Here is a 24,721-nt window from a genome sequence, read left to right on the forward strand (position 1 = left end):
TTTCGTAGCCCGTTCTATTCAGGGGTTCCCTCGCCCACGTCTCCTGAAAGAGGCAGACATCACTGCCATCTATCAGGAGATCCCAGTCAGTTGTGTGCACCTTATTTACAATCCCCGCCACATTCCATGAGAGGACCTTCATACATTGGATGCATTCCCTAGATCTTACCCCATCAAATGTAATTGATGCAGTGGCTATGGGAGGGTCAAGAATTTCCGGGACAATTAGGGCAACTGGTATGGAAGACGGGGGACACACGGCTACCGATATCAAATTAGTGCCCGTCAAACTCTTTGGTGAATTGACTACTTGGCCGCTGGGGCTTCCAAGTGATGAACTTCTCCTTACAGGGGATTCCTGCAAGCGGGTGTTAGTCTCACAAGCAGCTCTCGCCACCCCCATACTTGCATCCCCGATGACGATTTTTAGGGAAGCCTGTGGGGTAACACCCTTTTGTGGTCAGTCAACCTGATCAAGGCAGGAGAATCTGTTTGGGTGGATAAAGTTACCATAAATAGGGAATGCATTATGCTTAGGCCTATATCGTGAGCCATCCACTGCAAAGCCCACTCTGGTCCAACCCTCGTCCCTCCTCAGAGCTGAATTGCGTGCATTTGGATAGAAATATGAGAGAGGCACCAATTCAATGGAGGTATTGCCTACACTACCAAGACAGTTACAAATGTATGGGTGAATTTACTCCCAACCCAGAATCAACACCATTGTTAGTACAGAGTTTTTCTATGACCGTCAGTCTGGCCTCTATAGAGTCCAATTTAAAGGACAGGGGATTCAGGAGAATTCTGATGATATCCGTGAGTGAGCTAGTGAGCAGATCTGTGGTGTTGGAAGGGACCCCACCAAAAATAAATGGCCCAGTGCACACAGGTAAGGATGAGGCAAGTGGGGGGCTGGAAGGTTCCGTCCTATTCCTCGTGGGTGATACCCCAGGAGAGGCCGCAATGTCTGTGTTGTCATCATGGGTGGGCATTATTAAGTCGACTTTAGCCCTTTTGGCACCTTTTGGCTTCCTTGACCTCTTCCTTTTGGACGCGTGATCCCCTCTGCTACTCTTGTGTTCTATTAAAGTTACTTCAGGTCCCCCCTCCTGTGCCTCAGACTCTACAGAGTCAGCATTGGGGGAGGGCTCTACAACCCCAGACAGGCGTAATGAGTCTCTATCCCTATGCGAAGTTGAAGGTGTCCTTAGTTGTTGTAGGACTGACTCAATGGTCTGGTCGATACTGTCCATAAGCGACAGATGGGTGGCATCAAGCAGTAGAAGTGTACTGGCATTAATTGAGGAACTCGGAGAAGCCAAGGACAGATTATCTGCACCCTCCTCAATTTGTCTTTCTAGCACAGTGAGTCCTTTGTTGACCACATCGTTAGCCTTGGAGAGAAATGTATCCATAGTGCCAGAGACCAAATGGGCAGCCTTGCTTCTGGATTCTCTGGTGGCCATTTTTGTGTAGGGCGCCTTCAGGACATAAACCACAGGCAGGAGGAGAAGAAAAGTGAAGGGGCAGGGCCGTAGAGGGGTGGCCCGGTCCGGTCTCTACCGGCCTCTAACGCCCTAAAACGGCCCGCCCTTTGCCCGGGCTTCACCCGCGCTTCCGTCCGCGCGCGTCCCGCGTTCGCGTCTGTGGGCTGGGCTAAGTAGGAGGAGGGGGGCGGGAAGAGGCACCAGGTGCGCGCGATATCCGTGCGCAAGCACCTCTGGTCCTCGCAGTCCCGCTCCCGGTGTCGGACGTAGGCTCTCCCCTCAGCTGCACCCAGCAATGTTGGTAACCGAGCGCACGGGCTCCCAGGTTACAGGTTAGTTCCAGTGGACAATGGCAGGTCAGGGCAGAGAAGTCTATTAGTCGCGTGTGCAATCCCCGACTAGGAGCGGCTCCCGCGAAGCGGGGGCCGCGAGTCGTTGTATAGCCCACAGGGAGGAGGGCTGTGCAATCCCCGACTACGAGCGGCAAAATACATTTAAAAAAATTACTGATACTTCCCGCCCAGGCCATTCTTATAGCTTTTTAGGGCCTGGAATAGTCTGAACAGTCACTTTTATAGAACTGTGATGGTTAGTAGTTGTGTTAGTACTGTCATGGGCAGCGCTGGCAGGTGCAATGGGTAGTGCAGGTTGCAGTGACCTCCTGATGAGGACCCTGACACATATTTAATTAAGTACTGAATGTAGGTGTGTTGTAGAAGATAGATTACAAGCCACTTAGTGAATGTCCCTCCAGAACAGCAGCCTCTGCTCACCCCACTCTCTCCCCCTGCCAGCCCAGCCTTGCAATGGCACCCCAACATTCCTTGGCCTCGCAGCTGAGCAGAGCAGGGAAGGTGTGCTAAATTCAGCAGATTATGCCCAGATGTGGGTCCCGTGCTCACTAAGCCACTGGAGTCAAGCTATCCTGGCTGAAGACGGCTGATAGCCAGAAATCGGTCCTAGGATGCTTGATTCCGGCCCAGGGAAGACATGGCTTGGCAGTTCGGGCTACACTGTACCCATGAGGCACAGGGTCAAGACGGATTTGCATTTGGCCATGTCTGAACTGGGGTGGCTTGGTGAGCAAAATAACGATGGATTAAACCCAGATCTGTGACTGGGGTGTTTTGCCATTGTGCAACATTCCGTCCATCATCTTGTGTGTTTTGCAAATTCAGCAGATTATAGCACCTTGATCAGGGCTTTAAGTGGGCTGGGTCTCACTGGTGCTGAGCACCAGCAGTTTTCAAAGGAGGCCTCGAAACGGGTCTCTATCTGGCTCTGTTTTGTGCCCTGGCACAGACGGTCAGTTTTTTCCAGACTGCAGTGACAGCAGCCACATAGATGTGAGCGTGCTCACACTGCTCACTTCTCATTAGAGGAGAAGTTACGGCATGACGTCATGCTAAGGTGAGCGTTGTAGGGGAAGGGAAATCCTTTAAAGAGAGTCATTTTCTCTCTGGATTTACCTTCTCATTTTGAAACTCAGGAGCAGCAACATTGTTGTGGTGTCACCTGGGCTTTAAGTGGGAGTTTTTTCAATAATATAAACAAGCCATAGTTGCTGCTTATTTATCTTATGCAACTAACAACCATTGACAAAGCCAATAGTCCTGACTTATTGTAGGTATGAGATTACTTGTTGTATTATAGTCAGGCGGCACACTATGCTAAGCACAGATTTTTAGGGTACGTGTTTTTAAGCCACGCCCTTAATTACATCCGCCACAGCCCTTTGAGGGACCCCCCCAGTTTTTTCATCCAACTTTAAGCCCTGGCCTTGATAATTGTCTGCCTAGCAGTGCTGCGATTAGCTGCAGGATAGCAAGACTCTTTTTAAGCTATGCGTCTTAGTGACCTTTAGAATGGTCGTGCCAATGCAGTCAGTCATCACTCTGGGTGCCTTGACTCTGGGAACATCAAGTTTCCCTTCATGGATCGCCACACACCTTGCTTGGCGACAAGAGAAAATGCTACCACCCTCGGCGCCAACATTGCCTTCATGGTCAGCTGCCTGCCAGCTTTATGTTCTCTATGAAGGCCCGATTATGAGTTGTAGACAAAGAAGGGGGTTCCCCGTGGGTAGCTTTAGGATATGGGCAGGTAGTAGGGGGGAAAAACCAATTTAAATAGAAAAAGAGAGTACCCTGCCTCAGGATATACAGGCCCTAGCTAAAGGGTCCAACAGATATATGTGAAGGGGTGATTAACCTAGGGGTTGACACTACACATGACAATCACATGGTCAAATCAAATAGACTGTACAGTTCATGTTAGAAAATATATATATTTTTTATTGTTTTTTGATAACAAGGATAAAAAAATTTAATGAAATGTTTTTTTGTATCATAAGTACATATAAGTCATAAATAGGACAGACATAGATATGAGGACAACAACACCAAGGAAGTTCTTCCTACCCAGTAACGGCCACACTTAACACACACTGTCTCATTCACTTCAATCCCTACTCACTCTTTCTCATCTAGTACCATTCACCATTCATTCTACCATTCATTCTTCTAATCCTGGCGAGTACAGCACATGGGTGGTTAATGTGTTGTATAAATCGGGGTGTTAGTCCAGGTAGATGGTTTTAGCTACGGGTCCTGATGTAGTAAGGACAATAACCGTATTCCTGGAGACATACGCCGACGCGCGTTTCGGTGACAGGCCAGTTAGGCCGCACCTTCGTCAGGGCAAGGGGCAGTATACTGGGAAGGGCACAGGGGTAAAATTCTGAAAGATAGAGAGCAAAACAAAATTCATTTTACTTTTGTGTATATACATATGCTGTTCAAGAAACAATTCTGTGCTAACAACATATATTCATCATAATTAATGGGCAACTACACATTTCAGACATTTAAAAAGCTTCTAATATTCCAGCAAACTATTTTATCCATCTGATAAACATTGGAGCAATGCTCCTACGATTGACCGTTGATCGCTATGCAATGTCAGACCCTCTAGAAACACTCCCTAAGATAGACTCCCTGTTACGTGGAATCTAGAAAGGCGTCATGATAGCCTTAACTGAATGGACCATAGAGCACATTTCACACAACAGAAAATTTTCACTTGCACGCAAGTATATAGGCTTCTTTTTATCATACACGTTCAAATAGTTCATGGTCTATCTCATCACTCATCTCTTTTGTACACACATGATCCTATAGTACAGATCAAGAACAAGGTCCTGGGAAGGCAGATAGTTCTGCTAATCATAGTTTGGTCAGTATAGATCTTAGCTAAGGGCTAAACAATCATTTATAACCATATGGGGAGGGCAGCTGGTTAATTATTCCTAAACCTTTCAACTCAATATTTTACCTGTTTGCGTATTTAACTCTATTATTCAAATATACCAGGCATCTGATGGCGACATTAAGATACAGGGGCACCGCTGCTGCTGGTATTTCATAGGCCAGACTTCAGGTTAATTCAAATCCTGTAAGGGGGACAGAAAAACATCCTCCTATATCAAGCTGCTAAGGTACCTCTGATAGGGTCAGATTTAAATTATTGGCCCATACCCCGAATAATCCCTGGGCTTATCCCCGTATGATGTTGTTGGTGTCTTAAAATATCCCTCTCTACAATCCTCTTATTTTTTAGGGAGATCGAGGCTCCTTGATAGGATCTGGCTGGAAGGTATTGGTATTTTGCAAACCGAGCATAATATAGCACTGTCAATGTTTGAAATACCTACCGGTATAGGCCGGCACCTCAGCGTTGTGCTTTTTTTCTAATGTTTTGGCGGTCACGCAGGTTCTAAACAATAGTTGGCATCAGTAGAGCCTGTGGATGGAAGCGTAGCTAGGTCAATATTGTATCATGGCCAATTTTTGTTGATTTTTATCACTGGAAGGCAATAGCGTGTTTCAGGGTAGTTCCTTAGAACCTCACATCGCTAAACCCCGGCGCTGCTGGTGTTATCAATACATACCGGGGATGCCAGCTCGTAGGGCTGAGTTTTTCTTTCCAATGTCCAGGGGGCGCAGAGGTACACAATTATATTTGGGCGTATGACGAGCCTAAGGATGGAAGCGGCAGTTGATAAGTGCTAATCTACCCAACCCTCACAGCCTAATAATTCACGTTTTTTCCGTATTTACCTTTCATGAATTGAGTAGCCGTTCCTAGACGGGGGTTCAAATAGTTCTTTGTTTTATCAATTTTCTCAGTAAATAACGGGTGGATGCGATGCCATCTTAATGTGAAGGGTTGCCTCTGTGGGGGGCTGGCTGATGCAAAGCCTGGGTGTGGGGAAAGTAAAGGATATTATAATTTAGTTAAGCCCGTGTAAGTTTCCTAGTTTTCAGAGCACTCGATTTTACGTGCTTACCTTCGTCCCAAGGGCTGTCTTCTTCAAGCTGGGATTCCGCCGACCGAGTCTGCCGGCCCAATAGCGGAGACTGGATTCTCCCTTGTTCTTTCCGGCGTCTTAGTTAAATACCGTCATGTTCGCGCCTTCTGGGTTTGCGGTGTCAGCTGAGTCCGATTACATAGAAACAATAGACGGACTGTCCCTTCCTCCCTACACTTCGTCGCCATCTTGTGTATACCGATGGAGAGCAGATACGCTGTTTTTTAGAGTATTGTTCGAAGTACTGTAGCGGCCATCTTAGTAAAACCGGTAGTCTGCTGTCGTTTTTTTATTATTATTATGGTCCTCTTGTAGATACGGTTGGCAATTTATTATGCAATAATGTTATGATCATACATACAGTACATTATCCCTTCCTTTTTCGATTCTTTCATCCTCCCTTGTAAAACGTGGGGGAGCCGATGCGCTGTATTTAAAGATTGAATGTTTGAAATAATGTAATGGCCCTTTCCGTTGAACCAAGATTAGCAGGTCTTTGATCCATCTCCTATATATGGCATCGGTGCGCTGTATTCAAAAGATCTAATTATTGAGAAAAAATGGAGGCCATTTTTGTTCAATCACAATTAATATATCCTAGATCCATCTCCTATATATGACCTCGGAGTCATTTTTTTTCCCCCAGACAGGGCTGTAACCTACCCCATTGCTGTGGATCATAATGTTATCACACGTGTAATCATGTCAATATTAGTAGGGAGAATGACACTTAAACCTATTGTCCATAATTCAAGTATAGGTTTTCCCTTTTTGAACATTGAAATGCCACAGTATTGTTATAAAAAGGCCTGATGCCAAGGGCATTCTTCATTCAGTCCTTTTTCCACAGCATCCAGATAAAAAATCCAGAAGACCTCCCGTTTCTTTCGGAGGCATGTTGGGTCAGTTCCAGGATTGGCTTTTATCTTTTCCAAGATAAACCAGCGAATTTCCACGTCTTTGTGGTCCTTCTCCAGCCAGTGGGCCACAATAGGGGCTGCCATCTTTTTATTTCTTATGTTGGACTTATGCTCCCCTATCCGTACCCGGCATTCTCTACCAGTTTCTCCAACATATGGGAGATTGCACGGGCACAATATAAGGTAGACGATGTTACTAGTGCGACAATTAGTTAACGTGGTATTTCGGCTGACTGAAATTGTGCGTGTATTAGTGATGACAGTATCCCCCACAATGGCCTGAGGGCAAATATGGCATGTCCCACACTTGTGATTGCCATATATTGGATCCATTCCTGTCATGGTGGTTTGTTTGTTCATCAAGGGTTCTTGTATTTTTCCCTTTACTAGATGCTTTTTTAAATTCTGGTTTTTTTTAAAGGCAAAGATGGGTCGTCTTAGGTGTGTTTTCTCATTCTCCAGATTCAAAATATGCCAGCTAGAATTTATAGCCTGCCTGATCTTATGGTTCATTTCGGAGTGACGAGTTACACATACTAGTTGATTTAATTTCTCCGATTCTTTCTCCGTGAACATGGCTTCCCTGTTGGTATATCTAGCTCGTTTGAAGGACTCTTTGATCAGTCTCGGGGGGTATCCGCGGAATCGCAGTTTCTCTTGAAGTATGTCAGCCTGGGTCAAAAAATCCTGTAGGTCAGTACAGTTCCTTCTAATCCGAAGGAACTGACTGTAAGGGATACTGTCCCTCTGGCTGTGTGGATGGAAGCTGGCATATTGAAGCAAGGTGTTTCGAGCTGTCGGTTTGGTGTACAAGGATACTTTGATGATGTTATTCTGATGTTCAATCCAGATGTCTAGAAATTCAATTCTAGACCTGCTAGTGTGACTGGTAAATTTCAAATTGGTGTCTGCCACATTAAGCCATTCAATTAATTCAATCAGTTGTTCTTCTGCCCCCCTCCAGATGAAAAAGATGTCGTCAATGAACCGTTTCCAGCTCATGACGTTCTCGGAGAAGGGGGCCATCTCATTGAAGATATTTGTCCTTTCGAATTCCCCCATATATAGGCAGGCAATGCTAGGGGCACAACTCGCTCCCATACTGACACCGGAGGCCTGTCTATATAGGGTGTTGTCAAATTCAAAGTAGTTCTCAAATAATACTACTTTGAGACATTGTAGGATGAATTCAGAGTTGGTTATGTTGGTATTCCTGGAGAGTACAGTTTCAATGGCATCGTATGCTCCTTGTTGTGGTATATTCGAATACAATGCCTCCACATCAAGTGTGACCATTATTTCAGAGTTTTCGTGGAATGGAATGCCTTCCACTTGCTGGATAAAGTGCCCAGTGTCCCGTACGTACGATTCCAATTCTGTAACCGTTGGGTTTAGAAATTTATCGATGTACTTCGATAATGGCTCGGTGGCGGAGCCAATCGTCGAGACTATTGGTCGCATGGGAGGATCCTCCCATGCGACCAATAGTCTCGATGATGTGGAGGCATTGTATTCGAATATACCACAACAAGGAGCATACGATGCCATTGAAACTGTACTCTCCAGGAATACCAACATAACCAACTCTGAATTAATCCTACAATGTCTCAAAGTAGTATTATTTGAGAACTACTTTGAATTTGACAACACCCTATATAGACAGGCCTCCGGTGTCAGTATGGGAGCGAGTTGTGCCCCTAGCATTGCCTGCCTATATATGGGGGAATTCGAAAGGACAAATATCTTCAATGAGATGGCCCCCTTCTCCGAGAACGTCATGAGCTGGAAACGGTTCATTGACGACATCTTTTTCATCTGGAGGGGGGCAGAAGAACAACTGATTGAATTCATTGAATGGCTTAATGTGGCAGACACCAATTTGAAATTTACCAGTCACACTAGCAGGTCTAGAATTGAATTTCTAGACATCTGGATTGAACATCAGAATAACATCATCAAAGTATCCTTGTACACCAAACCGACAGCTCGAAACACCTTGCTTCAATATGCCAGCTTCCATCCACACAGCCAGAGGGACAGTATCCCTTACAGTCAGTTCCTTCGGATTAGAAGGAACTGTACTGACCTACAGGATTTTTTGACCCAGGCTGACATACTTCAAGAGAAACTGCGATTCCGGGGATACCCCCCGAGACTGATCAAAGAGTCCTTCAAACGAGCTAGATATACCAACAGGGAAGCCATGTTCACGGAGAAAGAATCGGAGAAATTAAATCAACTAATATGTGTAACTCGTCACTCCGAAATGAACCATAAGATCAGGCAGGCTATAAATTCTAGCTGGCATATTTTGAATCTGGAGAATGAGAAAACACACCTAAGACGACCCATCTTTGCCTTAAAAAAAAACCAGAATTTAAAAAACCATCTAGTAAAGGGAAAAATACAAGAACCCTCGATGAACAAACAAACCACCATGACAGGAATGGATTCAATATATGGCAATCACAAGTGTGGGACATGCCATATTTGCCCTCAGGCCATTGTGGGGGATACTGTCATCACTAATACACGCACGATTTCAGTCAGCCGAAATACCACGTTAACTAATTGTCGCACTAGTAACATCGTCTACCTTATATTGTGCCCGTGCAATCTCCCATATGTTGGAGAAACTGGTAGAGAATGCCGGGTACGGATAGGGGAGCATAAGTCCAACATAAGAAATAAAAAGATGGCAGCCCCTATTGTGGCCCACTGGCTGGAGAAGGACCACAAAGACGTGGAAATTCGCTGGTTTATCTTGGAAAAGATAAAAGCCAATCCTGGAACTGACCCAACATGCCTCCGAAAGAAACGGGAGGTCTTCTGGATTTTTTATCTGGATGCTGTGGAAAAAGGACTGAATGAAGAATGCCCTTGGCATCAGGCCTTTTTATAACAATACTGTGGCATTTCAATGTTCAAAAAGGGAAAACCTATACTTGAATTATGGACAATAGGTTTAAGTGTCATTCTCCCTACTAATATTGACATGATTACACGTGTGATAACATTATGATCCACAGCAATGGGGTAGGTTACAGCCCTGTCTGGGGGAAAAAAAATGACTCCGAGGTCATATATAGGAGATGGATCTAGGATATATTAATTGTGATTGAACAAAAATGGCCTCCATTTTTTCTCAATAATTAGATCTTTTGAATACAGCGCACCGATGCCATATATAGGAGATGGATCAAAGACCTGCTAATCTTGGTTCAACGGAAAGGGCCATTACATTATTTCAAACATTCGATCTTTAAATACAGCGCATCGGCTCCCCCACGTTTTACAAGGGAGGATGAAAGAATCGAAAAAGGAAGGGATAATGTACTGTATGTATGATCATAACATTATTGCATAATAAATTGCCAACCGTATCTACAAGAGGACCATAATAATAATAAAAAAACGACAGCAGACTACCGGTTTTACTAAGATGGCCGCTACAGTACTTCGAACAATACTCTAAAAAACAGCGTATCTGCTCTCCATCGGTATACACAAGATGGCGACGAAGTGTAGGGAGGAAGGGACAGTCCGTCTATTGTTTCTATGTAATCGGACTCAGCTGACACCGCAAACCCAGAAGGCGCGAACATGACGGTATTTAACTAAGACGCCGGAAAGAACAAGGGAGAATCCAGTCTCCGCTATTGGGCCGGCAGACTCGGTCGGCGGAATCCCAGCTTGAAGAAGACAGCCCTTGGGACGAAGGTAAGCACGTAAAATCGAGTGCTCTGAAAACTAGGAAACTTACACGGGCTTAACTAAATTATAATATCCTTTACTTTCCCCACACCCAGGCTTTGCATCAGCCAGCCCCCCACAGAGGCAACCCTTCACATTAAGATGGCATCGCATCCACCCGTTATTTACTGAGAAAATTGATAAAACAAAGAACTATTTGAATCCCCGTCTAGGAACGGCTACTCAATTTATGAAAGGTAAATACGGAAAAAACGTGAATTATTAGGCTGTGAGGGTTGGGTAGATTAGCACTTATCAACTGCCGCTTCCATCCTTAGGCTCGTCATACGCCCAAATATAATTGTAGAAATAGCAGAAAAATAGTAAATGATAAAGATAGGCTGGAAACAAAGCTCCAGCCTGAACCCTGCCTGAACCCTGGATCTGGCTCAGCTCTAGGTCCTCTTGGATTCTCGAGCCCATAACGAGCTGAGGTAGGTAGAAAATAAGTTTATTTAGACAATTGTCCATAAAACTTTCTAAAAGACAGTTCACAATTAAAATCAATAAAAAGTCCAATCTTACTACCAAACCACCCTCTCACATTATGAGTCATCATAACATTCTATTTAACTGACCGTAAAAATTGAGCAATTCCGTAGTGCAGTTCCTATTTTCCCTATAGGCCCTGCGCATTGGATTAACATAAACAGCAGTGTAGACGTAAGAGTGCGGTCTTCTAGGTCTCTACTGACTATGTTAGACTTAATTGGGTTTGTAACAGCTAGCTCAGAGGTCACTGGAAACTTTCTTGACTGAATAGGAAGTGATCAGCTTCCCTGGCTCAGACAAGAAGGGATTCAGTTTTCCAACAACCGCATTAACATGACAACTTTGCTCCTCAGAATAAGAGTCAATCTCTAGAGTCGTGTGAAACATTAGACAGCTATTTCACTCAGTCAGTTGTGCAGAATAACTTTCACCAGTATGCAGAGAATAGAGAGATGGGCGTTTTCAATAAAAAGGTATTATTTATTGAACAGTCTTTCTTCTCATGCAAGAGAAATGAATTGCCACAATTGCAAGACTTGTTATTATAAAAAGTGCGTACAGTAAAAGGAGTATCACAAAATAATACTGTAAAAGCATGGATATGGTTTCTAAGCCATAAGATGGTTGAAATGAATAAAATATATACATTCATATATACATTTGGCTAACGTACTCAACTGGTGCTTCTAACTACGCCTACCCCAGTGTACCTGACCTAAGCCTAATACGTGGGAGGGAGTAAGTAAGTAACAGTTTAAATTAAGTTTGTTTTGCCAAGGGTTTGCTTCAAGAATTCTCTCTAAGGGTTTAGTCAGCACCGTACCTATGGAATAGAATGTTGGAGGTCTGGTATCTCCTCTCAGGACTCGATATCCCAGTCACCCGCAAGGGTAGGCTGGAAACGCCAGAGCTGGATTTTCTCGGCAGGAGAAAAGACAGCGTCTTTCTCAGCGCGTCAAGGAGGAGGGTCAGCGTCCGTGGGCTTCTCGCATCTGCTGGGCTTTCTGCAAGGGACAGCTGTTCTGCTCCTGTATTCACCACCACCGTCGTGTTTGCTTAAGGCAACGTCGGTATTATTTTTACCTGAAAGGTGCCGAGTTTGACGTAAGTTTTTGGACATAAGACGTCAATAAAGATGTCACTAAGAACTGGTCGTTCTTACAGTGCTCGTTAGAGTTCTATTACTAATCAAAACAAAGCAAGCGGGGCTTTCCCAGGTTGCTGGAGGTTTGAGCTGTCGAAAGAACTCGGTGTGTTATCTAGGAAACTAAGGAAGTGGCTTCTGCTGTGTCATGTACTGTAATGAGCTGCAGAGACGAGTTACTGAAATATGGCTCTGATCGTTTATGCCATTATAGGGATATCTGTTGATTATAGCCGTATAGGGCCATGAGGTCATGATATTGATCGGGGTCCTAGATAGAACACAACACCCACTCCACGAATTTATGTCCATCAAATTACTAAAAACTAAAGCAATAGGATGCACGTGTATTCCTACCCACCCCAAAATACATTTTGCATTTGAAATAGTGTATATGAGATACATGCAAATGATGATAGGTACTGTAAGTTTTTAAGCATAGTAATCATTCAAAAATTATTGCATATGTAATCAGTTTGAACGATTTTGCGAAAAAAATTACACACGAAATGTCTCTTAATAGAGAAAAGAAGGGCGAGACTATTCCATCACATGTAAATACAATTGCTGTAAAATGTGCTAGAGTCCTTGTAATATATTGTCTCTTGATCTACTAAAAATAGAAGTTCCGTTCTTTATGAATAGTTCTACTTTAAGCAAAAGTTTTTGTGCCAGAAAAAAGGTAAATATTTAGAAAAAATTGTCTGATGCAAAAAAAATAATTCTCATGGGGAGCGGAAAAATAGAGTTTCAAAAGCTTTTCAGGAGTTTATGTTTATCAAAACTGAAGGCCGAATTCAGAGTTCATGGGAACGCTGTGAGCCGGATTCTTTTCCAAAAGTTATTGTTTTTGTTCAGGGGAGAACATCATATCAGACAGGCTTGCAAAGAATAGGTCTACATATTCAGGTGACAGTTCTACCAGGTTCGATAGTGCAGTAACCTGGCAGTTGTGAGAATGATTGCTATCATTGATGTTTGGATCAGCAATGCTCACAGAAGGTCGTACCTGGGTGATGCTACTTTCATTTCTCGCTTCACTGCCGCCAACTAGTCGTAGCGCAGGAGTCTCAACGAATGCCGTCATCAGGATTGGTAGCCGCTGGGGACAACACGATGCGTGAGCCGTTACAGGACTTAGCAAAGTATCGATATCCATTTGTACTGCTGATGGTAGTGCAAGACAGGTGTCTAACACGCATTCTTCTCCGCAAAGCATACATCGAAGCACAGGTAAGATGCAGGTCTGCCATATAGGTCTGAATGAAAGAAACCAGGCCATGTTCAGATCTCTCAGCCGGGCCAATCCAAGGACCTTAGTTATGCGGTCCCGGTAGCGCATTGCTCGGATCATTTCTTCCATCCTTGCCGGAGTCATGTCTGTGTTTTGGCTTGCCATATCGGAGCAGAAGGGTCAAAAATAAAATGCCTGTTACGAGTCCCAAAAGTAGTGGTAGACCGCCAAAGACTGAATGGACAAAATTGGGAATAATGCCCAGAATTGCTTTGAATGGTGTTAGCAGTCCCGAAAAAATCGTCTTAAATACATTCGAGATACCTACGGCATCCGACATATTTAGGATTTGGCTGAGCATTTCTGTGAAATGCACGGGGCAATTTGTTGATAAAAGTTCATGTATCTCTGATGTTGTCCTTGCAACTTGGAGATCATATGTCTCTTTCGATGACGTGATGGGCACTGTTGTCTGCAAAAGCACAGACTTCATTCTGCTTAAAGTATCAATTCGTATAGAAGAGATTTTCAAAGGAGGTCAAATCGGAGTCTCAGAGTCTCCAGGGCCGTTTGAAAACAATGCTTGCATACAGCAAGTGACCATGGAAGTCACGCTTATGAGATATGCTTTCCCTGGCACCAAGCCACAACAGCTGTGATCCGTTATTAGAAAGTAACTCCCGTTAGAAATTTGCTTAAAAAAAGGCTCTATCTGCGTTGCAGGTGTGACATGCTGGTGGCATGAAAGGTTGTTTGAAGTCCCTTTACAGGCCCCATGTAAATTAATACCTTGGCACAAAAGTATACCGCTTAGTGAATGTTTGCAATTTTCACCACTAAGAAATACATTTTTAGGTTTCGACCTGGCCGTAGCACCTGCAGGTGCTACGCCCAGGGCAAAAGCTTTTGTTCACAGTATGGGGGACTTGAACACTCCCCTTGTTCCATTGGCTAGCTCCATAAATGGAGGCTAGCCATTGGAAGACATCGTTGTCAATTACTTTTTCACGGTCAGAACGCGAATTGTGGGTGTTTCTGACTCTTTTTTTAAGCCCAGTCCCCTTGTTGCTGTGTGTCCCGGGCCGCGCTGTGATTGGCTGCCGCCCGGGACACCCCTGTGACGTCATTCCCCGGGCCGCGCTGTGATTGGCTGCCGGCCCAGGACCTGACTTATTTTCCCTTCTATCTCCGCAGCCTCACCAAAAAAACATGCCTTGCAATTATTTATGTGGCCGCCCCAGTAATCTGATTTGTGTCGGTGCTTAGCACCGCCACCTAATTATCAGGGCCGGGTCTACATAACACCAGGTGTCTGCAACCCTGCACGTCATATGGTAATGTGAAGCCGTAGACTAGACAGTATACTAATGTAATTACCCCACTGCCTGTGCATCAAATACTGGTCCAGACTGTCCGACTCATTATTAATTTATTTCATGAATGAATTCAATATGTAGATCAGATCAGATTGTGAGTGAAGGTCATGATCACAATGCGCATTTTTGTATTACTTTCTGTAGTTAGACGACGGCCCTTGCAGGTGGGCGGGACGCTGATTGGGCTAGGGCAGTGGGCTGGATTTGGTTCTATGCGGCATGGATTTCTTTCAAAATGCCACGCCCGGCACACCTGCACGCACCGGTCCCCGCCAAGAGTCATCATTGCGCAGTTCTGGGCCGAGGTGGTTAACCCGGCCCACACGACGTCGCAGTGCAGGCAGCAGCCTGGCCTAGGCCCCCTATCGAACATAAAGGCAGGCAGAGCTGTGTCCAGCCGTCCACCACCACCAGGGCAGTAACGGTACGTAACAGCCATAAATAATATAATAAGCCATTACATTACCAAAGCTGGTTTTTTTGTGGTTCGTGAACTTGTGGATGTAACGTGAGGGTCACAGGCTGCGGCGCAGTAGCTCCCGCTCGGCTCCACATGAAGTCCGGCGTTAAGTAAGTTAAAGCAGTAAGTTAAAGCAGGCTACACGGCCCTGCAGTGCACCGGCCCCTGCCATCCTCCTACCAGCCTTCTCCTGTCATGGTCCCTGCTGGACAGTGGCATTGTACTGGTTAGGTGCCTCATGCTCAGCGCCGGAGGCATGACTGTTGAGGGCAGGGTCGGATTCGCCACTCTCGGTTGTTCACATCACACGCATGAACTGTGAATTGGGTGAACCACTGAGGGATGAGTCCAAGGCCTGCCCTGAGCAATCATGCCTCGGGTGCCGTGCACCGTGCGCAAGTGCAATGCCACTGCCCGGCAAGGCGAGGCCAGGAGGAGAATGCTGGAAGAAGGGCAGTGGCCGTGCAGGGCCTTTAACTTTACTTAACCCCAGACGTTATCAGCGCGGCTGCGCGGCCTAATCTCCAACTAATTGGGGCCTGTCTCGCACACACCACACTTGTACCCTTTCCAGCAAGTCCTCCACAGTGTACGATTTATGTTGCATATAGATTTTATTATGATCTTGTTATGCACTATGTTACTAAAATAGGAAATTGCACAGCGTCCCATTTTTTCTCTGCGTGTAGGATGTTTGTGCAACGTGACCATCAAAGAATCTATGTATTCTGTGGCAGCAACAATCTATCAAAATATAAAGAGCTTAATTTTTGAATTTTTTTGTAATACAGGACTGTTCTAGAAGTTTTCACATCTGTCAATCGGTCCATGTCATGGGTACAGCTTTCAGACATTTATCAAATGTGTGGCAACAATAGAACGCAAGTAACCATAATAACCTTGAAAGAACTTGTTATACCCTGAGTGAACATGGCGAAACTGTAAGGCCCGGCATGCTTAGTGGTGTTCCCTGAAGATTCCCCTCATGGCATGAATCATTTTGACAACTATGTTTTCACAACGTTATTTGCCCCGGGTCAGTCGTGGAGGTGATCTGTGCCAGAAGAAACCATCAGATTTGTCAAGTGCCCACTGAGATGCGCGCAGCTTTGGGGCTTCAGACATCACGAGATTAAGGCCAGAGCCGGCGAGGCTAGATGAGTTAAAGCCAAAGGCCACCCTTGTGGTGTAACCTCGAGATACCCCGAGCAGCTCCCCATTCCTCAGCAAGAAAAACCTGTGGGAGTGTGATCTTGGGCACATAATTTTATTGTGCATTAGCCAGGGAGGCCCTGAGTACCTACAACTCACTGTTGCACTGCATATATTCATTTATGAACCAGAAAACATAATCTTCAACCAATTCTATAAAAATAACCAATGGAGAGCAGGGTCCCACCAGCTGTTTAAAAGAGAATAAAGGTGATGGGGTCGTTATTTGCAAAAAGGTGAAACCTAGAATAAATAAGAAAGCTCCTATTATATTTAAATACAGTAACAACAGCATTTCTACCAGAAACGTCACTGTGTAGGCCAACCTGCGATTAATTCCAGTAGGAAACAATTTACAAAATACAAGGAGGCCTTTTAATTTGAGGAACTCGTGTGGGCGCAGAAGAGAACTGCCTGGTTCTTATTTAACTTGCCGAACTGTCATGTATTCATCTGTTATTACGTTATCAGGTTTTAATATTCGAAACGGTAATCAGTCCCAGATACCAAGAGGTAATTTAAGGCGCATTTTTTACATTCTGTTTGGAGAGAAGGTTGGTATAGCTGTATCGTTAAAATGTAGTTCCTGAGGCTGTTCCTGAAAAGACTCAACACTGGGGTCAGCTAGAACTACATTTTCACTGATTCAGATCACTTTTGCGCAAGCCAACTGCTGCTAAAACAGTAAAAAAGATGCTGGCTCAATGTTGTTGTGTTTATAGAAGTTGGTCAGAGCATCTGTTTTTTGTGCCAGTCGGTCAGCGTAAATGCTGCTCATGCTTGGACAACTGCAGGTGTTTGTTTTTGCAATGGGCAGGTGATGCACATGTTGCTTTTGCACTGTACTGTCAGTGACAATGTTTTTACACTGCTCTTTCTGTGTAAATGTTGTTTTTGGACAGGTTCGTCAGTGACATTTTTTTTTACACAGGTGTTAGTGTAAATGTCGTTTTAGTACTGAACTGCTAGTGCAAATGTTGCTTTAGCACTGGGCTGTCAGTACTAAAGTTGTTTTTGCAATGGACTGCAAGTGCAGATGTGTTTACACTAGTCTTCATGTTTGAACGTTGTGTGTTAGTGGACTGTCAGTGCACACGCTGATTTTGCACTGGACAGTCAGTGCAAATGTTGCTTTAGCACTGGACTGTCATATGCACGTTGTTTTTGTACTGGACTGTCCCTGCAAATGTTTTTACACTGGTCTTCCTGTGTAAACGTTGTTTTAGTTCTAGACTGTCAGACACAAGTTGTATTTGCAATGGACTGTCAGTAAAAATGTTTTATGCACGTTTCGTTCTGTGTAAAGTAAATCTGACTTTTAGCTGGGCCAGTGGAGGAAGTGGGTGGAGCAGGGGAAAAGTAGGTGTGTCCTCAGACAAACACTTGAGCACCTGGACTTCATATTTTACAAATTAAGCACTGGTTCGGAGGAAACTCGGTGGCATAAATGCGCGTACACAGATGCTGCAGATACAGTGTGACCAGAATCCCAGCCGTGCCTTTATCGCCATGTAATCTCGCCATTGTACATTGCTCTGGGCTGAAACCAATTGAGCTCGGTGTGTTCCAGGAAGATGCGATTTTATCACGGTGAAGAAACCATTGTCCGAGTTCTTAAAAACGCAGTAAGTGTACAAGGCTTCTTACGGCCTATCTCGCTGTCACCTGATCGTTATTCATAACGCTGGGCGCTGTAAACATCAAAAACTGACAATAAAGTGGGTGTCCGCCGTGTTCAACAGTCTTCTTTCAGTTCCACAGAAGCACAGAATTTGGAATGATTGTTAGAATCGTACACGAGTCTCTAGGGGGGTGAATGCGTGGGTCTGTAGAGCACGCTGTCCTATGACACAGCTTTAAACACAATGTTTGACGATGGTGGGAAGCAAATACATAGGATAGGGGAGGAGAGGCTCATGTGAACTAAAAAACGCACCCTAACCAAAATAATGTCAGGCATTCTAGGCGCAGCCCGGGAGGTGTCTAAAGGCTGCCAGTAACTTGAATAATGAAATTCGATAAATCTCCAGGTTACTTAAAATGTCAGCATTGTGTTAGTTGTCACGGTATCAACCCAGGCCCATTTGTACAGGGTGGAATGGAAAATATGCAATCATGACAGGCCAGGAAAAGACTAACACCTGTGCCAACCACGAGTGGAATCCACGACTCTAGCTTTCAGGGGTTCTTAAGACCACGGAGTTCATCATTACACGAAAATCCACACAGTGCCAGTGTGAAGACTAGCTCTGTTTATGATTATCAATATTCTTGTTACCAATGATCTCTCATCTCAGCCTTTTGAGCGTAAATAGAGTACCATTAAAAAGGGTACCGTTTCTAGGCGCTGTAAATAACACGTGTAATATGAAGCTCCATGTAAAAAATAAAATAAAACTGGTGAGTGAACTGAACTATATTTGCAGTCCTTACAACACCAACCATTTGACCAAAATCTTAAAACTAGATAAGCAAATGCTTTGAAACGTTCATATCAGGATTTCAAAATGAATACCAGGAGTGCACATTGTGTCAGCAAAATAACACCTCACTTGTAATCTATTACTTGATTTAAAAACGGTTGTTACTACCAGTAACTGTTTTCATATAGCTAACTTCTACAATGCCACCGTTCCGTAGCTTGACATACTATAATAACTCACCACAATAAGCGCTTTATAATTTATATGTTTAACTATGTAAAATGTTCTAAACTAAGAACAATTGCTCAAACATATTTTTAAAAAGTTTTTTTTAACAATCATAAATAATATTTCTGCGGGATCCTGAAATATATGCTAAAGGCTATACTCGTTGCCGCTTTATATTACTGTCTGGATTTAACTGTGAGATCACCGAAATTAAATCCTGTTTTGTTCTGGGGTTCTCTGATTGTTCATTTGTAGTGAGAACTCCATGTACCAGGGTGAACGAGCAAGGTCTGTGTGCAACATTCACATGTGTAACTATAAAAGTATACACATCAACATGTACATATCCTAGATTATTAGGTGCTAAATATGTTCAAAATATGTAAACTCAACAAACACAACAAGATGATGGACGGAGTGCTGAAACCTTTTTTTTGAGCATTTTGGGCATTTGCCGGTCCTTTTGAAGCCAAACAGTGGTGCTCATCAGAGTAAACGTGCAAGATTCAAAACCTGGGCAGGGGTCTTCAGTGGCGGGGTCCCTGGACATTATGCACCCATTTCACAGCTGCATGTAGGCCGTTGCTTTCTAGTAAGCCTGTGCCCTACTCTTCGTGCCCTTCGTCCTTATGTTAACACGAAGCCCCAGGGCCGCTTCGGAGAAGTCAGCGGGCGAGTTATTTTTCGGCCTTCAGCACCGGGCACAGATGGGCTAAGAATAGTGTCCCTGGGCTTGACTAATATGGGGAAGGACAGTGCCCTGACCGGAGCGGCCGCCTGCACTTCGGTTACAGGCACAGTATTTAAAGCGGCAGGCCAGGTTTGGGGCGAGCTTCGCAGGCCCAAACATGGCCAACTAGGAAGCGGCACAGAGCACGTCGGGCCCTTGGGCCAGCCTTGCTGCCCCCAGCTCTCAAGCAGGAATCGGCGTGGTTCCACATACTTGGGTCCTGCACTACTGCTAATGCCAGATGTCACTTTCTTAGCACTCCTAAACTGTACTTAAGTAACTGAGCTGCGACGGCATACATCGGTCGAGACTGCATTGTATTTGTTGGTAGTCATTGCTGGGAGTGCAACTTGTGTACCTTCAGACTTGAGCCAGGCTTGTCACACAGGAAGGCCGACAGATGGGCCTGCAGCTGAGGGCCTTGTATCTCTGGCACAGGGCTTACATGGGACACCCCCATGTGACTGAGACGCCTCTCTGATCCCAGCCCTAGTGCCCTACAGAAGAGGAGGTTTGGGCTTCTCAGGAGAGCCTTGGAGTTTTTGCCATCTGTTTGTGTCTTTAAGATCTCTTCCTGTCTACAGTGCCTCAGTATTTATAATCCACTAACGGTTCTCTTCTGCAAAACTGCTCAGCAGTTTACAAAGCAGTAAGAGGGGGTTCAGAGTGCACAATCAGGCACAATCTGAGATATGTTTTATGATAAAGAAAAATATATATTTTGAAAAATGTTTAGTCTAAGCAAAACGTTGATCCTAAGCCACGAACTTTGGAGCCCCTTGGGTGTCCGCTTTGTCGTCTTCCCTTTAAGGTGCAAAACAGTATTTCTTCTTGGAGGTCGAAGTGGCAGTTTCAGTACAACAATGTATTCTGTAGTTCGTTGCTGGTGAATTCACCTTAGTGAAAGTCGTTGAAGGATCTGATTTGTTCTGTATTTATAAGTCTACATTGATAGCACAGCATTCGCTGGACCTTGTGCTAAACTAAAAAGAGCTTCTAGAGTACTGCTGAGAAGAGGGTGTGTGGGGGGCTCTGTGTGGGTGTGTGTGTGGGGGGCTCTGTGGGGGTGTGTGTGTGGGGGGGCTCTGTGTGTGTGGGGGCTCTGTGTGGGGGTGCTCTCTGGGTGTGTGTGTGTGTGTGTGTGGCATTTGCGAGAGATTGAGCTTTTGGCATTGTAAATGACAATGCCATTTATTTATCTGTTTTCAAAACCAACACATAAATAAAAATGTTGTCATTTACAATGCCAATAGCTCTAACTTTTGCAAGGGCGAAACCGTTGCATTGTAAATGCTTGTTGTTGTTGTCACTGTAGCATGTGTGTGTATATGGTGATTTCCATGATGACTTAATGTACCCTTTACCCAACCTTTCTTACTCGCCTGCCGGTATATACTCAAGGCAATTTTTAAAATGGAAAGTTGTTATCGGAATTGTGATAATCCTGTGTATTATCCATTCAATGACAGGTCTTTCTGACATTGTCAATGGTAATCTCTCAAGTTTTTCGATGCTCAGGATTGTATAGTCTGCTCCTTTCTGTGCCAAACTGATTTGTTTATCAGTGAGGTTAAAGATAGAAAACAATGACGTTGTGTTGATTAGACGCCATGGCACATAGCCCGAATGCAGATTTTGCAACGTCCAGCCTAGCTGTACAATAGAACGTAATTGGGACTGGCCATGTTGTAACATTAGCAAGTCTTTATCTATTATATCGATGGCAGATGAAACAATACTGTCCAGTGAATATATTCTGGAGGACAGAGTCATTAACCTATTGTCCACAACTGAAAGTGATTTTTCCAAATTAATACGATCAATTTCTCATTTTTTTTCTGCTGTTTCAATTTGCATTACTTTCCATGCCTCGTTGTATGCCGCAGATACACTTGCCGCTATGAAACGTTTTTGACGCTGTTTGCGTGGTCCCATAATGAAATCACGCAAGTCAGCACCATCTTTAAGTAAAGATAAGTGTTGCTTAATTTCTGCCAGTGTGGATGTTTCTAGCCATTCGAGGCAGAGGTTCCCTACACTGTATGTTGTTACTATCCCTGGATGTTGTCTCTGGGAGTATCTAGGGTCTGGTCTGGTCATTGTTACCCAACTATACTTAACAAAGAAGGGAGGTAAAGTATAAAGTAGGATTCCTACTCCACGGGCACTGATACATAAACAAGGAGAATCCTACTACCAGTGTGAAAGGAAAGAGGGAGAAAGGGGGGAACACTCAGTGTTGTGTAAAATACCCCTCACACACCAACAGGCCCCTTGGTGTCATGCTTCATCATCGGGGTCTTCGCACCCCGCTAAGGGGATGCGGCACGCTACGACCTGCGACTACGCGGGAGCGTTGACAGATCAGACTATGTGTGGTGTGTGTTGAGTGCAAGTGAAGGGGTTTAGATGTGAGTGGGAGGTGTAGTGAAAAATTAAAAAGTACCTGGCTAGTGGGTAAAAAGAAAAACTTTATTTCGTACCCCTGGCTGGTGCTGTTAAAAAATGTGCAAAAGAGCGAGGTTTTCTGTCTTAATTAGGGACAGAACCTCTGGTGTGCGTCGACATGTTTCGGTACAGGTGTACCTTCTTCAGGACGGGGCACAACTCCCAACCCTACTCACGTTTTTCTAAAGAAATTGGATTTTATTCTAATTTTTCTAAAAAGTGATTACACTCATTAAAGACGGCTACAATGTGCCTACAGCGGTTCTCTGGAACATGTAATTACATGTCTTATGGTCTGAGTTGACTATTGCCTCATGAGCAAGTCCTGAACATCAAGGTAGGTAGGTGGATCCACAATGAAATCCGCCTGTATTGGCCTCCTTCTACCACCCTGCATTTACGGCGGAGCAGCACAGGGTGGTAGAAGGAGGCCAATACAGGCGGATTTCATTGTGGATCCACCTACCTACCTTGATGTTCAGGACTTGCTCATGAGGCAATAGTCAACTCAGACCATAAGACATGTAATTACATGTTCCAGAGAACCGCTGTAGGCACATTGTAGCCGTCTTTAATGAGTGTAATCACTTTTTAGAAAAATTAGAATAAAATCCAATTTCTTTAGAAAAACGTGAGTAGGGTTGGGAGTTGTGCCCCGTCCTGAAGAAGGTACACCTGTACGAAACATGTCGACGCACACCAGAGGTTCTGTCCCTAATTAAGACAGAAAACCTCGCTCTTTTGCACATTTTTTAACAGCACCAGCCAGGGGTACGAAATAAAGTTTTTCTTTTTACCCACTAGCCAGGTACTTTTTAATTTTTCACTACACCTCCCACTCACATCTAAACCCCTTCACTTGCACTCAACACACACCACACATAGTCTGATCTGTCAACGCTCCCGCGTAGTCGCAGGTCGTAGCGTGCCGCATCCCCTTAACATTGTTACCCAATCCCTGTGTTTTGTTCAGGAATCTATCTTGACAGTTATTAGTGTCTGTTGGCCAGATCAACCACTTTTTCCAATCAGGATGTGTTCTGTTTTGATGTAAAATTTGGTATACGTCTATTTCAATATCTGTGGTAGTATTCTCAGGTATTGGCTTTGGAATAGACGGTTTGTTTAGGTCCTTAATCTTAGCTAGGTCAAGACAGGTTGTTTGGTGAATTGTGTCATTTAAGAACATTATTTGTTCTGGGATCATGCAGGCTCGAAATAATGCTTCTAGGCCTTGTACCTGACAATCTTTTGTACCCCAGATTGTTTTTGTTGCAATGTTGTTTTTCCAGAATTCAAAACCAAATGTAATCATTTTTTCATAAAATGCTTCTGAATATATGAATTTAGTATTTGTCAGCATTGTTTTTGTCCCTGTCTTATACAACAGTTTATAATAAAATGTTTCAGCATTACTTGTGTTAAACCCTGAGAAGTATTGGAATTTCTCATAAAACGTTTTTGAACTGCTTTTGGGTGGTGTTGCACAATGTTCCCATTGGTTATATTTATAAACATTTCTAGGTTGAGCAGATTTATGCAAAAAGTGGTCTGCGTAATGTGAAAAACAGTACATCTGTTCATAATTAGATGAACCTTGTAAGTAATCATGTTCTGTAAATTTTGCTGACAACACTAAATCCGACATCATATTATTTATACTTTCAAAATCCCAATCATCAGAGAATGTACTTGGTTTTACAAAGTCACTTAATGAAACCTTAAACTGGTGAGGATATTTCAAGATCTCGACCGGGCCATATATTTCATAGTCAGTCTTGTCCAAAACTACCCCGCCGGGTATTGGAATGCCTGTGACATTCACTGATGATAGTTCTCTTTTCTCGACGTGGGATGACTTGTGTGGTTTTAGAACTAAGTTGATGTTCTGACTTGCTGTGTCCATTGAACTGTATTTTCCCTCAATGAATTTTCCCAAACAAAGTACCATGATGAGCCAAAGCAGGAGGAATAATACACCTAGCCCAAACCAAAACTCTAACCATGGAGAAATAAGATAAGCTTCCTTGAGTTGATGAAAGAGTTCTGTTGTTTTTTCTTTAAAAGTCTTTATTTCTGGCGTCACTTCAGGGTCGCTTTGATCTTCAGAAAAATTGTCGAAATTGATGAAGTAGCCAGAGGCAGTTCTGTCGATTGTAGGAATAACATTTCCTATTTGATTTTCATTAGCACATTCTGATGCCACATCATTGTAGACTGGTGTTTCACGACACACTGATTCAATTTGGGTTCCAAGAGGCACGAGTTCCATGGCTTTGTTGCATAGTCCTTCTTTGTGCACTGCAGGTTTATCAAATGTGATTAGTCTTTCAGTTTGAACCTCTTGGATTGTTGCAAACTTGGGTATTCTGTTACTTCTTGGGAGTCCACTGGGCCTGCTATTTATTATAGGCCACATGATTGTGGTTTTACCAGGTCGATTGA

Source organism: Lissotriton vulgaris, chromosome 9 (genome assembly GCF_964263255.1).
Source record: "Lissotriton vulgaris chromosome 9, aLisVul1.2, whole genome shotgun sequence".
NCBI lineage: Eukaryota > Metazoa > Chordata > Amphibia > Caudata > Salamandridae > Lissotriton > Lissotriton vulgaris.